The sequence below is a fragment of the Macrobrachium nipponense genome, chromosome 35 (genome assembly GCF_015104395.2).
Source record: "Macrobrachium nipponense isolate FS-2020 chromosome 35, ASM1510439v2, whole genome shotgun sequence".
NCBI classification, from domain to species: Eukaryota; Metazoa; Arthropoda; class Malacostraca; order Decapoda; family Palaemonidae; genus Macrobrachium; species Macrobrachium nipponense.
Window position 1 is genome coordinate 18,200,890 of NC_061096.1, and position 17,660 is coordinate 18,218,549.

At 35.2% G+C, this 17,660-nt stretch overlaps 1 long non-coding RNA gene across 2 annotated transcripts in view; it reads left to right on the forward strand.

Moving 5' to 3' along the window:
- The window catches only part of LOC135208448 (uncharacterized), an 86,487-nt gene that overhangs the window by 7,951 nt on the left and 60,876 nt on the right, over positions 1–17,660 (forward strand). For both annotated transcript variants that reach the window (XR_010313165.1, XR_010313166.1), the window contains exon 2: positions 5,067–5,181. This is a non-coding gene — a long non-coding RNA (uncharacterized LOC135208448). The remainder of the gene's footprint in view (positions 1–5,066; positions 5,182–17,660) is intronic.

Consider the following 17,660-nt stretch of genomic DNA (forward strand, 5'->3'; position numbering starts at 1 on the left):
TTGGATCGTTCTTATAGCAATAATTTGATGATACCTGATTTGCAGCCCACGTCTGAAATGCTGAAGTAACTGACTCACCCGCCCCTTCATCCTGGTGGCTTAGGGTGCGTTTCCAATGCCACGGCTCAATGACTGTAGTCGCACCGCTCACAGTTTGTACTCCCTCTCTTATATGGAATGACACCGTTTGTAGACGCTTCATTGGAAAAGTTGCCATATGATGTAATGAGGAGTGCGCGTGACTATAGTCTCACGACTACAGTCGTTTTAGCCGCGGCATTGGAAACGTACCTTTAAGACTGTTATAAACGTTACGAACGACCATTCATAGAATAGCAACTTATTATTTTGTTTCCTTAATGTGTACCAACAAGATTACCTGCTTCTAGCCCTAAAAAACAAAATAAGAGAAAAGTCGTTGTTTATTTACTACCTGGGAGCCATTTTTTTTCTTTAGAATACTGACACTATGCAAGTTAAGGCTACAAAAGTTTATTTTTTATTCATTTATTTTTTTATGCGTGTGATGTGCAAACATTCACAGGGATGTTTGGTGCAGAAGTGAGAGGTCGTAAAACAACTTTTAGAGATTTACTTACGGCTCTCATACCGCTATAAAGAATTTTATCTCTGCTTCATGAACACAACCTACGTTTTTTGTCCTCAGTTATTGGGTAAAATTTAAGTTTTCGTTCGGAGATATAAACCTTTATCAGTATTTTCTGAAATTCTTCTGTAAATAACGGCCCTTGAGATGATATCTAGAGAATAAATAGGTCTGCTTTGTGCGGTTTTCTCTCCGCTGTGCTCATTCGTTCCCAAGTAGATCAGTTCTCTTTTAGTCAACTACAGAGCTGGATTTATGCGATTTACTTCATAAGAAATGCTTTTCTCTAATCTTACTATATACCCCGCATTTTTTTTATCTTATATTATATTTTTATGTGGAATATTTATTAGCCACAATGCCCTCTTAGCTTCCCGATTTCTTCACATTTTGGGAACGCCTATCACTACGAACCCTGGAACCAAATTAAGAAAAAAATAAAGTTTTTCCAGAATGCTCGGCCGGGAATCAGAAAAAAAACGTCATTTCTCTCTCAATTTGGTTCCAGTCTTCGTAGTGACAAGCCTTTCAGTGTGAAGAAATCGACAAGGTAAGAGGGCATTGTGGCTAATAAATACTTTTTACGTATCTGGGAAAAAGTGACAAGTAGATTTTACACCCACCCACGCACACACAACTACACACACACACACACGCACATATATATATATATTATATTTAAATATATATCAATTTTAATTACTACATACAGAAAAACCAAGGAAGATTATAGTGAGACAAACAAATTTGGGTGCTTGTGCTGTAACAACGGATATCAGAGGGAGATTAATCTTTATTTTACCATAAGAGATTTATCAATGGCATGACTGTTACAGGCTGAAGGTGTGAAGAGTGCTTTCGGAAATATAATTTCTTGATGTTGCAACTCTGCAGTGGACATAAAGAAATTACATTCGTTTATCCACCTAGTGTCGTTATCGTTTTGACGAAATCCTTCCAGACGGACTTTGAACTTAGGTTTAATGAAGTAGCTGGACAGTATTGGGTTCCCAACCCAGAATGAAAATGCTGAATTTTTATGGTCCTCTTAAATACTTTGCCTTGCTATAACCTGCATTGTTGTAGACTAGGCCTATTAGACATAGCACGGTGAGGCCTTCGTTAAAGATTAAAATTAGCCTCAAGGACGTCTATTGCTTCCACAACGGCACGGCGTCTTGGGACCAAGAACTATATCATATTTGTATCCATCTGAAAAAGTTTATAAGTTACCTAAGGAGTAGTAGAGCTGGTAGGACTTCTGACTACAGGATTCTGAAACTTAGATAAAAAGGGTTGGGGGACTTCCATCATCCAGGAAAATGTAGTCTTATAGACAGGTGTGTTCGTGAAAATCGATAGACATACAAATAAATATGTATTAAAAGTTATATACAAATGATGAAAAAGCCACAATATGGATAAATGTGAAAATGAAATAGTACAAAGGGAAAACTTAAAAATTAGGTTAAGACATGGATGTTTGCCTCATTTTTTATAAAATCACACGTACACTTATACGAACACACATATTTGTATTTGTATGTGTATATATATATATATATATATATATATATATATATATAAGATATATATATATAATATATAATATATACATTATACTTCATTCATATATATATATTATATATATGTGTGTGTGTGTGTGTGTGTGTGATAGTTAATGAAGCTCTGAAAACGGTGAAACAACCACGCTTTTTGAAACCTATTGTAGTTCAAAACGTTTCGTCGGAGAACAAATAATAATGATAATAATATCGACAAAAACAATAACAGTAATGCGAAGGCCCTGAATATATTGGCTGCCGCATCCAACTGTGGTCAAAAGAAATACTTGAAATCAAAAAGAAATAGTATTTGTTGATAAATTTTTACACATAATATCATAATACCGGTGAGCGCCCTATCTAACGTTGCATAAATATTAATGAACCTTTCATTTAAAAGTTTGAAATAAAAAAGGAAAAGAAATCTATTAGCATTTCATTCGAATACTCATTCCGAAAGGACAATTACATTCGTGTTCAGGGAAATATAAAATATTTGGTTAGCTATTCAATTACATATACGTTCGCTGAAAATTTGCGATAGAGAGAGAGAGGAGGGAGGGAAAGGAAAAGAGAGAGAGAGAGGAGCAATGTGGTAACAGAATTTATTACGCGGAATAAATCTATTTATCCAAACATTTTTATGCGATTTGTGAGTCTCTTTAATGTTAAGTAGAACTACATTGTTGTTTTCGCAAATAGAATGGTTTTCAAGGACCATTTACAGTTACCTAATAATAAATAGTAATAATTCTGTCCATATATAAATATATATATATATATACTTATATACATATACATACATATTATATATATATATATATATATATATATATATATATACAGTATATATATATATATATATGTGTGTGTGTCTGTGTGTTTAAATATATTGCTTGAACCTCCAGTGCACTGGTCCGCATCTGACACGTGTAATGAAATGTCGGGAGAGACTGACATAATAATGGTTAGGAGAAAAATGGAGTCTAGGCCTATAGCTTTGATGACATCAGATCATGCAGAAAGTAGCTTTGATATTTTCTTTATTATCACAGAAAAACTGTGATGTAAAATAAAGGACAGACAGATTTGCAATATTCAGTTCAAAAGAAGTTTGTGTCTCTTACTCATATTTCGTTATATAGCTGATAAAGGTTGCACTAGAAAACATTTTCTGAAGGGTACTTCAAAACACGTTCTCTAACTTTCGAAAGTACGTTAGTATAGATTTCCAGTAGTTAAACAGCCCTCCTATCCTCTAATAGGGCTTTATATTGACAATCAATTCGAGCCCTTTTTATTTGCTTCCTCTTCTGCAAACACAATAATGACTGTGAATACCTTCCCTGCTCCACTTGCCTTTATGGTCTCGGACCTCACTGCAGGAAGCAGGGACTTTCACAGATAATGTCAAGGGCGTTTTGTTTTTCATTTATTCCAGTAAGGTCTCATTATTTTCCACTCTTTAGCCTTCGCTTCCTGTACCAAAGTTTGGCAGAGAGAGAAAAAAAAAAAAAAAAAACTGAAAAAGGAGACGTCCCTGACTAATGGGCTAAAGTAGATGGTGCTACTGCTTGCCAAAAAAAAAAAGCAGAATGTCGGCTCGCGGGTCACCCGAAAATGAAGACGATTATTTAGTAATTAGCTATTTTAGAAACTCATAGATTTCCGAGAGTGATATTTTATTGAAAAATGTTTGTTAACGTGGGGAACAGATGTCAAATGAAAATAATAGGTCTCATTCATGTTAAGCATCAGATTTATAATCAACCCTAAGTTCATCGACCGCGGTCCTTCTTTTCAATGTCGGGACCATATGCGCTTCCCTTCCTAATTCATTGAATATGAACGCATCCTCCAACTCAGTGAACCAACCACCAACCTACTTTGGACTATAAGCTTGACATTACGCCTACTTGTTAACAACTGACCTTTCCTCTCTCATCGTAACAACTTCATTTATGGTATATGTTTGAGGATATCATCTTCAACTACCAAAGTGAAAAACAATGTCATGAGGATATGATATTATATAAGAAGAGGAGTAATAGATATTCATAACAACATCCACTCTTGTCTGAAAAGGAGACAGGGTGAATCTAACAGTCTACTGCATTCTTGGAACATCTACTCATAACCTATCGACAGTCAGCTCTTCAAATTAGAAACATCTGGCGATGATCAATGACCCATTTCAATTTGAACAAGCCCAAAAATACACCCACACACCAATTGACTGTATGCGTTCATCTTAAGTATGCTTTACCTTATCGGCCTTCCGTTTAGTATATTTCCTTCAGTTTTTTATTATGAGCTCACTGAATATATTTAATCAACAAAGGTGCAGCATTCTGAACGTATCTCTAGATTTATATCTCATTTAGTTGTCTCTTGTACTAAATAAATTCCAAAATGTTTTCAGTTTCATTAACATTTGGTGTTTGTGAACTAAGTGTAAAAAAAACAGATATGAAAAAATATGACGCTAAACCTTACTTTAAACGATCGTTAAAATTTCGACGTGAAAAAAATTTCTGAAATTCAAATAACATACGAGAAAGAAGTTTATCCACTTGAAGAACAAGACTTTTTATAAATTAAGAAACAAAATTACTCTTGCAAAGTTAAGCAAACATTCCCACCAACTTCCGAATTTTTCCCATAAGAATATGCAGCATTCTGTCAGATTTCCTTCGAAACTTTTTTTATTATTATTTTCTTACTGCCGCTGATTTTAACAGATTATTGTTTAGCAATATGATTTTATATTGCTTGACTGTTTCTCTATCTATGAACCTATTTAATAAGTTTTTCTAATGAGTTTCTCATATTTGCATATTAAGATAAGCGATTCCTGTTCATCATTATTATGAGTCATACTTTTTTTCTAATAGGTTGGGTGATGTCAGCCGCCAGCCGTTCATTTCCCAGCAAATCTTCGGGATGACGTTGTTCGCCCAGAACGTTTATCAAATCGGATTGCGACCACCGCTGACATTTAACATCCAGGTACGTTATTCGTAGGTTTTGTCAACTGAGACACAAGAAGTCTTTCAAGGGAGCATTCCTACCTAACTTCCGTCCCCACCCAGGAGTCGAACCTGTTTCTCATAGCTTGCGAGTTGCTAAGCAATGTTGGCTCATTGAATTAGGGACCTCGCTTAACCAGCTAGGCACTAGAAATCGATCCCATGGGTAGAAGCGACAAATGACCTCATACTAAAATATCTGCTCTGCCTTTGTTGTACTGAATGTTTAATCAGATACTTAGTGAAGAACTGTAAAGTCATAACCCTCCAGGAGTCATCTACTTAACTAATAACATGTAATTGAAAATCCCACACACATACATATACAAATATGTATGCAGTATATATATATATATATATATATATATATATATATATATATGTACATATATATACCATACAACTTTTCCCCCTTTGGAGGGGCTGTAGCTGGAGGTATATAGCCTCTTCATGTAGCAGCAGCTTTTTTGGGATGAGGATGCTACCCCACGCCCTGTTGCTTGACCCCTTCAGTCACTGGTACCCATTGACAACTCGGTATGCACGAAAGACTTACATATATCATATCACTTGAAATGTGTATATATACCCGTAAATATGGCGTTATTTGGAATTAATCTGATTTCTTAGCCATTATGTGTAAGGGTATTTACTTTTTGGGCGGAGTACTAGAGTCGTATATTATTTTTAAAAATCAAAGCAAGTTGAAAAATATATCTATATATATTTTTTTTATAAGAAAAAAAAATTGGAAATAAATGTGTATCATAGCTTTTACAGTTCATCTCGTTATTCTTTAAGCCTTATTTTTCTCATTATTCATTATTTTTCACGTTGTAAAGGATACTGACATGTTGAAACTAGGGCCCCCTAGAATCCCACTTGTTACCCCCAGCCAGCTCTCTTCAGAATCCAATCAGATTTTCGTTAATAATTGCTCTTCCTTGTTCATAACGATGGTGGCCATAATCTCCCCCCAATTTCTCGCTGAACACATTTTTCCCTTCGCCAGTAAATGAGGACACACACACAAGGGATGTGAATAACGCAGATGAAAAAAAAAAAACTCCGAGTTAAATGCTTCCCTTATTAAGGCTTTCATTCATGGTTTTCCACTAATACTAGGAAAGGCTCGCCACGTGATTTCCATCAAGGATATTGAATACAAAAATGGCACGCACATCATGGGGGAGGAAACGTTCTTTGGGATATTACTCCTGTGATTCAAAGAAGTCTGGAATTCTGAGCTGATATCTCAGTCGTTTTTGAAAGAGGCCCCTCTGCTTGGAGCCTCTCTGGCTTCTCCTGTAATACCGTTCTGTTCATTTAGATGAGTATATTCTCTCTCTCTCTCTCTCTCTCTCTCTCTCTCTCTCTCTCTCTCTCTCTCTCTCTCTGTCTCTCTCTCTCTAGACCTAGATTCACTGCAGAGAGAGGGAATTTCCCTCATAAACTACCTATCTCTGCTGACCAACAATGAATAATGCCCCGGTTATTAGTCGACTGATGCTGGTTGTAGTTGGGACTGGAGAAAAAGAAAAGGAAGGAGAAGAACATGTTTTTGATAATGGGGGATTTGTTAATCATAATTTCATCATCACGTACCTGATGGTCCCGATGGGATAATTCTCTCTGGAAAATTGTATAACCCTTCTTGACTTGCTTTCTCTGTATCTGTAAACTTATTCATCTGTAAAAGCTGCAAGATGCATTGTTAGAAGATTGGATAAAGAATGCGACAATTGCACAATAAAACTTGTCATTTACATCTGCCAAAATTTGACTTTATCACTTGTAATAGAGAACACTGAAGCCATGATAAAAAATAAGGATATCATAAATAAAACTTCCCATTATTCTATCAAAGCTACTTCGGATTCAACGATGAAAATAGATTGGAAGTTTTAGTTGAAAATAAACAAACAATATATTGAAAAAAAAGAATTTGTTGATATACGTCAAGCATAAACGTAAATAATTTACAGGAACAGTCTAAAACTCTCTTCAGTAAATATGTACTGCTAATTTCTATAACAACTAAAGGTAAAATGATCTTAGAGTTCTGAAAAACACAGACATTTTCCGCATATGGTACATGTCGTAACTAACAAACTATAATTTTTCCCTCTCATCCCTGAAAACCTTTTAGCCCAATAATAATAATAACAAAGACAGATTTCTTCCGAAAGTTTAATTGAGCCTCCAGACTCTTAAAAACAGAGTATCCAAGCTCCCAGTTATGCGCGCTGAACACGTGAGTGCAGGAGAAACTTCAGTGAGAGGAATAATGAACCTCTTCCCAGCTATGAAGAATAAGTTATATAACGAAAAAGGTACTTTGCAACAGAGGCCTCGGGCGGAATCTTGACATAGCGCAGACTACCTAGTCCTTTTCTCAGAATCACACTAATCACCTGAACACACGAACACACGCTGTCGTCCGTATGTAGTATACTTCGGCAACTGGATACACATGCAAGTATATATATATATAGATATATATCTACTATATATAATATATATATATATATATCTATATATATATAAATATTATTCTACCATATATAGATATATATATATATATATATACCATATAATTATATATCTATATATAATGATATATATATATTTATATATACTATATAAATATATATATACAATAATACATATATCATATACACATATATACATAATAATATATATATAATATTAATCTATATATATTATATATATATATATACATTATATATATATCTATATATATATATATATACATTACATATATATATATATATATATATACATATATATATATATATACATATATATATATATATATATATATATATATTATATATTCATGTATGTAGAGATAGAGAGAGAGAGAGGTGTGTGCGCGTGTATTTGCTCATGTTCGGCTCCAGTAATTTTAAGCTGCCTGAAGAGCAATACTAGATATGATATTTAAGTACGAGGTATTTGTACTGATGACGTAACACAATGGCATGCCTGCGGTTGTGGACCCGTTAAAACTAAGGAAAAATATATGAATAACTCATTTAGTAAGCCATCATTTTTCTTACCTTGAATTGGAAGTTAGAGTGCCGTAGTAGTAGTGTGTAAATCCTAAAGCTCTGGCCTACCTGGAAAAGAACAAATAATCATTTTAATTACAGTATCATATGTGGTCGTTGCAAATTGAATACATATTTGCATTTAATCGCTTATATAGCTGAAGATAAATAAGAAACTAATTTTCTGAGACAAATGCATGACCCTTATAATCAATCTTGAATCGGTGTAGAAAATTAAACTAATTTAAGTCACAAGTTATGAAATGTATAATAATTACAGATTCATCTGGACGTTATTTTCGGTCATTTTCATTTTGTAAACGGCTGGAAATTTCCCGGATTAATATCGTAAATGTCAAACTGAACATGAAAATAAATGGATATCAGGTAAAAGATTGTTGAATTAGTTTTTCACTTTCCGTACGCAGAAGTAGTTTTACAAATTGTTCAATTTGTACAATATGAAGCAATTCTTGCCGGATGAAAGGAAGTCCGGTGCTTCATGAAAGTTATGAACAACGTTTAAAAATAACATCAAGATATATTGTGATAAATTTCCAAACCTTTCATGATTTGCTATAAGATTTAATGGACGGATATGAAAATATGAATTGCAACAATTTATACATTAGCTTTCGCTGTAAGGGAAAATATATTTCAGAATCTAAATTATAATTTTATAAATGATCGTGATAAAAACTATGAATTACGAGTAGCATTGGGAGGTCTTGACGATTACTAATTATGAAATGTTAAATCTAGTAATGATCATCACTGAACACATCTTATATGCAAATTGCATGGAAATAGAAAGGTTTGATGTTTTTCTTATATTTTTTTTAACTAATTAGGGGACATTAAGCTGACCTTGCTTAAATTTGTTTCTATTGCAGCTATATCAAGTTCACCAAAAAAAATGACAAGACTGTTATTAGTTCTCGTAATTGAACTTTGTATGACAAACAAAAATTTTGGTAATCATTTAGGAGACGTAAAGATACGTTGTGCTGTGTAAATCTGATGTCCGTTGCAAACCACATTATTCCCGTGTATAATTAATCTTTCATGAATACTTGGGTATAGATGTCTGATTGTCGTGCCATAATATGTTCTTTTTTATTATGAGAAAATTTCTATTGAATGCATTTAGTAAAAGGAGATATATCTCGTTAACTCCGCTTATTTTTATAATAATTCTTCAGGAATTCCGCGCTTAATGCATCAATTTATTGGGTTTTATTTAAAATCTTAATAATGCAACTTGGAAGATTCCAAGTGCTCTCTAAGCTTTTACAAGAATTACCTTTAAGCAGTCATATAAGAACATTAAGTCTAGACACTAGCATCGTGGCAGCCAGTATGCCTAAAGGAAGTGGTTAATTGCTTGTAATGTCCATTTATGTCTAATTCGTTACCCTCAGTTCATTGTATGAGACATTGTATATGAGTTCTGAAGTGTTCATATTCATTTTAGCGCTGCTTTACCCTTTGCTGATCATTAATTCATAATAATTATGAATTTGTATTTTTCGTCAAATCCTGCAGACTTAGTATCATTCACATTGATTAAAAGAGAACGTTATCAGTGAGTTATAGTGATTTTTTTAAAGTGATTTTTGATCTGTTTTATTTGGTGTTCCATAGGTTCGAGTTCTGGGACCTCTAGTGTATTTCATTTTTACTTGTGATATGAGCATAGCTACTAGTTTACCGATGGTTAAAGCTACCTCCCTGTAAAGACAGTGGTCACCTCTGAATAGGGTAAAACACCTGGTGATTTGGCTCCGATAACGCAAGACTTCTTAAATTCACTGATAGATGTTACCAGGTCTTGGTGGACTGTCTGAAAAGATTTCTCAGTGTAAAGTTTCCAGTTCGACCATATTACTTCTTCCCACATGAAACCAAAAGTATGCTGATGCTTTAGGTTTTTCAAAATTTTGGAAATCATTCCATCAAGCAGTCATTAAGACGCAACTTATTGATGGTCTTGGCTATTTTCATTGTCATCTCGTTATGCCCCTAGCATGAATTCCTTAAAATAAATTGAATAAACATTACAGCAAGTCTTATAAAAAGCACTTTGTAGTTCTATGACATTCATCGAGACAGTCAATTACGGCCATTAAAGTGTTTTTTTAGCCCTATGTAGCTGAAATTTCGAACCGAGTGGAACGAGGTTGCACCCCCATAAACCGGACAAATGCGGTAACATGAGTATACTACATTCCCTATCATCCCGTGTGTGTGCATTGCCTTAATTAGATATTTGTTGTTCTTTTATGCCTCTATACCGCAATATCAAATAGAAAAAACAGAGCAAGCATGTATATAGACATTTGTTTAAATATGATCACAATTTTCTGTTTGACTTCCCAAAGCTAAATAAATAACCTCCTCACCACAACTTTATTTGCTTATAGTATGGTTTGGCTTCCGGAAGCCAGAGGGGAAATGCGTTAATTAGGCAACGTAGCAAGAGGAGAGGTTAATCGGAAATAGGAATATTTTGAAAGGAAATGCAAATAAGAACGTAAAAACGACCAACAAAAGCATGGAATAAAATAGTCATAATTTCTGTGGGATTAAGTACTACTTTATGCAACTAGCTACACCGTGTGGTAGGGGTGTATGAATACGACCACTGTAGGTCCTGCGTGTCGTAAATGGCGACTTAAAGGAAAGCTGCTGCCTTGCAGTCTTACTTTTTTAGTAAAAGGCTAGGCCCACCGACAATAACTGTGGAAACTGCTGCCCTACAGGTGGATATTTTAGTCAAAGGTTAGGTCCACCGCCAATAACTGTAGAAACTGCTGCCCTACAGGTGGACTTTTTAGTCAAAGGCGAGGCCCACTGCCAATAACTGTGGTTGATGACAGCAAGGGCATGCGGTCGTAAAAACCCCTCTTCTAAATAATAAACCATGCCTGACGTTGTAAGGAAAGGCGCATCAGGCAACCAACCCCTTCGTGTAGGGATAAATGTGGGAAAGAAGATGATGATTTTATGAAACTAGCAGTGATTTTGATTTTATATAGACAAATCCTTTTACTTAATTTTGATTGAGCATGTAACGATTAAGTGATAGAAGACTTCAGAATATCACCTTTTCATGTCTTTCTTTCCTAATTACAGTACTTGTGTGATGTTCAGCTGAACATCATCTAGACAATATTCCAAACAAGATAGAAAGTATTATCGAGAAGTATGACTGCTCATATATACGACTTAAGAGACCTACGTCCTTACTACTTCCATACACCCTCCAAGTACCTTGCCACCAGAATCAATCGATAAATCAATTAGCCATCCTCATTTATTTCCGCATGTGCAGCCTAATTACCGTACATCAGCTTGCGCCATAAAGATTGTGTCAACAAAGACGCAGTGGCCTAATCACCCTCCTTTGAGGAAGATTACCTCTCTCTCTCTATATATCTGTCTTATATATCTATCTATGTATCTCTCTGTCTGCCTATGTATATGTATATATTTACCTAAAGAGAGAGACAGACACAGACAGACAATCTGAGGTTTAATCAATGTATATACATATATATATGTATATATATATAAAAATGGAAAAACAATATATATATATAATATATATATATATATATATATATGGGTGTGTGTATATATATTGATTAAATCTCAGATTCTCTGTCTCTCTCTCATATAATATATATATATATATATATATATATATATATATATATATATGTATAGATATATATATATATGAGACAGACAGACAAGCTGAGATTTAATCAATATATATAACACACCCATATATATAAATGGTTGTGTGTATATATATATATATATATATATATATATATATATTATATATATATATATATATATATATATATATATATATATATATATATATACACACACACACACACACACAATGGGAGTAGTTATCCTTGAGTTGTGAGTGGTGGAGTGATCAGTTTTTCTACTTATCAGGTGAACTACCTGTGGAGAAATCTTTGCTGATTGGTATGGTTTTATAAGATTAATGTCCACTAACTGGCTAGGTTTCCTTTTATCTGGAGTTTCAATTGCATAAGTTGTTTTAGAGACCCTTTTAGTGATTTTATAAGGACCCATAAATTTTTCTCTTAATGGAGCTCCTGGCACTGGTCGATATACAAGTACATCATCTCCTACTTTGAAAGTTCTGATTTTGGCCTTTTTATCGTAATGGTTTTTAATACGAATCTGACTGTTAGTTAAATTCAGATTGGCAAATTCATAAATATGGTCAAATTTAACCTTAAGACTTTGAAGGTATTGTGGAATACTTACTTGCTGGTCTTTGTAAGTACCTCTCAAGATGTTTTCTTTTACCATGCTAAGGTTTGTTCTAGGTCTACGGCCGAACATCATCTCGAAGGGAGAAATTCCAGTAGACTCATTAGGTGTACTCCTAAGTACATACATAAGGAGATCCAGGTCTTCATCCCGGTCTCGTCCAGTTTCACAAATGTACTTGCGCAGGAGACTTTTAATGGTCTGGTGTACCCGTTCGAGGGCTCCATTAGTCTGAGGGTGATAAGCTGAAGCAAAAATATGGGAGATGTTTAACTGCTTTAAAGTTTGCTTAAACAAGTCATTAGTGAAGTTTGTCCCCTGATCACACTGAAGCTCCTTAGGAAAACCAAAAATGGTGAATATTTTAAGAAGATGAACAATAATTGTTTTAGCGGATATGTTTTTTATAGGTATGACCAAAGGAAATCTAGTAGTTGGACACAACACAGTTAAAATGTACTCATTTTGATTTTTAGTTTTGGGAAGTGGACCAACACAATCTACAATTACCTTTTCAAAAGGAGAATTAGCTACTGTAATAGGAACTAATTGTCCTGGTGGTATTTTCTGATTTGGTTTACCAGTTACCTGGCAGGGATGGCAAGATTCTATGTGGCGCTTTACATCAGCTTTCATACCAGGCCAGTAATAATCGTCCAGCAAACGCTTATAGGTTTTGGAAATGCCTAGATGAGACTCTGCTGAATTTGCGAGATCTAATAAGGCTGCACGAAGATTAGAAGGAACTACAAGCTGGTAACTATCATGCCAGGAATTTTGTCCTGCAATCTTCAAAGGTCTATAACGTCTCATGAGGATGTTATTATCAAGATAGAAATATGGTAACTTACTTTCATCATCATCATCTTTTACTTTATCAAAGTATTCTTCCAAACTATCATCAGACCTTTGATACTCTACAAATTCATCTGATGGAATATCAACAAGATCAGCAAGAACTTTTTCACCTAAGGTACTTTGATCTACCTTACCTGTGTGTTCAGTGTCTCTAAAGGTTGAGGTTGTAGACCTCGTGACTACTTGGCAGGGAAGCTCTACCACAGGAGAAAACTCTTTGCTAGCTTTTTCGATCACTACTTCAGGCTGAGTAATGATAAGACTAGGAGTACTGTTAGTTTGAGCCAAGTCATTACCAAGTATCATGTCTATGTTCTTGCAAGGCAGGTCAGAATCCAACAAGGCGACATTAGTTGAACCTTTAAAATAAGGACAATCAAGAGAAATCTGTACAATAGGTAAAACCTTTTGACAAGTCAAATCTGACACAGTTACATATTGATCTGTTGGTTTAGCTAAATCTTTTAACTTTGAGCTAATGATAGTCTGAGATGACCCTGTATCTCTCAAAATTTGCACGGGAATATCATTTACTTTACCAGGATATGTAAATGCTGTAAAGTCTGATAGAGGTTGAGCACAGTGAAGTGTCGTTTTATTTGCAGTATTCCCTGATTTGGGTCTTTGTGAAAAGGCATTAGGAGAAGCCTTACCATGAGATGCTTTGCATTTGGGGCTAGGACAGTCTTTAGTATGATGACCTTCTTTCTTACAAAAAGTACAAACCTGGGGGGCAGATGAAGGAGAGGACGAATGTGGTTTAAGTTTATGAAGGAGATGGTAATCATCAGCTAATAGGGAAGCCCTTTTTCCATCTTTTTCTTGTTTTTCTCTAATAAACATTGACACATTAGCTGGAATACGCCTCAGGAATTCCTCTAAAACTATTAAATACTTTAATTGTTCTAAAGTAGTTATTTGTTCCTTATCTATCCATTTATAAAACTGCTTCAACTTCAATGTGAAAAACTCCAGATAGGTCTGAGCTTGGTTCTTCAAAGTTTGTCTGAAGATTTATTTATACCCTTCTGCTGTCACACTATAAGCATCCAATATGGCAGCTTTAAAGACTTCATAGTCCCTTTCTTGGACAAGTTGCGCTGCCACATATGCAGCTTTTCCTTTGAAGGAGTTTCTGATTAAGAGAACATATTGATCTCTAGGCTAGTTGAGAGACGTTGCAGTGTTTTCAAAAGTTATGAAAAATACATCAGGATCTTTTTCATCGAAGACAGGCAGGAGTTTCCGTGCTTTACTAAGGTCAAAAGCACTAGGTAGCTGTTTTTCTGCCAACCATTCTTCTATTCTTATGGCTGATAGTTCCTTTTCCAACAGAACTTTTTCTTTTCGTTCTAGTTCAAGTCTTTTTTGCTCAGCTTCTACAGTTAAGCTTGCAGCTTCTACCTTCCTTTGTTCAGCTGCTGCTGCAGCATTTGCAGCTTCAAGCCTTTTTTGTTCAGCTTCTACTGTTCGCTGCTGCAGTTCAAGTTGAAGTTTCAATTTCACTATCTCCGGGTCTTCAGTTATGTTACCACTATTTAGTAACTGTACGAGCAGCACCTCGTTCAAGTGTTAGAGGCCTTAAGGGAAGAGCCTCCTCTTCAGTAATGTTACCACTATTTATCAAGAGATCTAAAATCTTTCCCAATAGTTCAGCTTTCACCACAGCATGACCTACAGATATTCTTGCCCTTACAGCTATTTGGCGAAGCTGGTCCTTCTTAGCTTCCTGTAGTGTATTCAGGTGCTCCCTGGGTGCACCTAAAAATTTTTCAAGATCAAAAGGCATCTCACCACACTGATAAAATGGAAAATATCACTTTAAATTATATTACTACCATACACAAGCTATAAATCTTAAAAACGTTAGGTTATTCATGGATTTATGGTGCGAAGGCACTCACAAACTACAGGAATTACCTTAATCCTTAATTCATACAATGAATAACTGTCCAAAAAATTCACTTAAATGAACGAGCATTTGCTACCAGCTAATGTTAAAAATAACCCATACCAATCAGAAAGCTTAGTTCACCAATAATGCATAACCACCAACAATCTTGAATGAAACAGATTCTTAATTTAGTAAATAATTGGTAGTACCAACTGTTACCTGAACAAGGAATAAACCTTTAAGTATCCATCGAGGTAGAACGAAGTTCTTGACGACGTGGTCGTACAAAATGAAGCCGAAATCCTTTAAGGAGCGAAGGTCGTACCCTGAGTAAAAGTAACAAGAGGTTCCTAAGGAAGGGATCTTTCATCCCTTATGATGAGGTTTTGAATGCCTCGAAGCACCTCGGAGAAGTTGGGGCGACTATGAAGGTATCGCTAAGCGATGGTAGTCACAGAGTCGAGGGTTAAAAGAATGACGAATTCTAGGCTGCCATTACCCTGCCTGCACGTCCTCCAAAATCTCGATGTATGCTTAAGATGATGTGTAGCAACACGACATTCTAGTAAGTGAAAGTGTGAGCGCGCTGGAGAACACTATCCGGTGGTGGTCCGGGTTATAAACTGGCAAAATATCACTAATACACTACACTCATGTTGTCCATCATCACAGAGAAACAACAAAAAGAATTTCACAATCCGTCAAGATCTAGCGTAAGCGCAACGCAAACATAAGTAGATCCCGGTCAGGCCCCCAATTTGTCACAACTTCAGCTTTCCACTTAAACTATTCATCAATTTTCTGTAATGGGAGCAACACTTCATGTAGGTAAAGTAGATATGTTAGGTGAATTAGCATACTAAAGTTAAAATTTAACAAAAACTTTACTTAATTTAAATCTCCACTGAATATTTAATAACATAATAATATCCAATAACCACTTAATAATTACTATGAACAAGTGAATCTTAAGCCAGCGGATAACGAATTCATAACTATTAACTTTACAGACTTGGAAGTAAACAATTCCAAGGAATACAAATGTAAAAAACAAGAGGTAATTTCATCCATGCTGTCCGCTACGATCAGCCCATCAATAGATGGCGCTAACATCCTACACAATAATAGGTGTGTAATTAGAATTGCTACATAATGATAGGAGGGTTAGTTATAAGATATATACATATATATGTAAACTATACACATACATACATACATATTTCCCACTCTCTGCGTCATTAAGTTAAATTTCCATGGGCTTACGAGGAAACAAAGATGAAAAGGTTGCCGAACTAAATGCTAATGTTTATGTTTACGGCAACGATGCCATAAGGAAAACATGAAAAAGGATCTCATCACTAAAAGTACGCCATACTATCTGCCCACTACAAAAAACAGAGGACGTCCTTCATAACCCTCAGTAGCTATAGTTTATTTTTAAGAGCACAAGGATATAAAAGACTCCCTCTTTAGTTTGTGTGTGTATGTATGTGTATCTGTTTCAAGGTAAACGTGCTTGAATTTTTGTAGTACACAATTTTCAGACTTTGATAACGTCTTTGATTATTGATATAATGTTACAATGAGATTATCAACTTTGAGCTTATTACCTCACTAATTGGATCACATATTACGGTTTTTTATCTTTTTATAATATTGTTAAAGGGTAAATTTACTTTACCTTACAGATGATTAATCGGTATGATGTTCAACATTTGGGGGATGGGGGGGGGCGATAATTCACCTGTAGTTTTTCTCTCGCTTATTATTATTTTATTGTTATTATTATTATTATTACGACTGGGTCCTGAATAAAGCTTTCAACGGCAAAATTAAGTCAAACTCGATCCAAACGTTGCCCCCAATGAATAAATCAAATCAACTCGCTCTGGTTAATTAAAGACGACAAAAACGGAATAGAACAAACAACAGAAACGGCTTACAATTTCCCTGCTTGAACTGCACCTCATCGTCTTCCGTGAGAAGAGAAAGAGAGAAAAGAAGTAATATTTACTTCACCGCCAGCTCTCACTGCCTCCCTCCCTCCTTCCTCCCCCTCCCCCCTCCTCCTCCCCTCCCACCCTCGCTCTTTCCCTCCCCGTGCCTTGAGATGTCTTCATTTTAATGCTACACTTTACCCAAACAATCCCGCAGCCGTCCCATTTCTTACATTTCACTGGTTCGTTCATCTCTCTCTCTCTCTCTCGCTCTCTCTCTCTCTCTTCCTTGACTTCCTTTACTATAGAAGACTCCTCACAACGATATCCGGAAGAAAACAGGAAATACCAAATAAGATGGAAAATTTCTTAT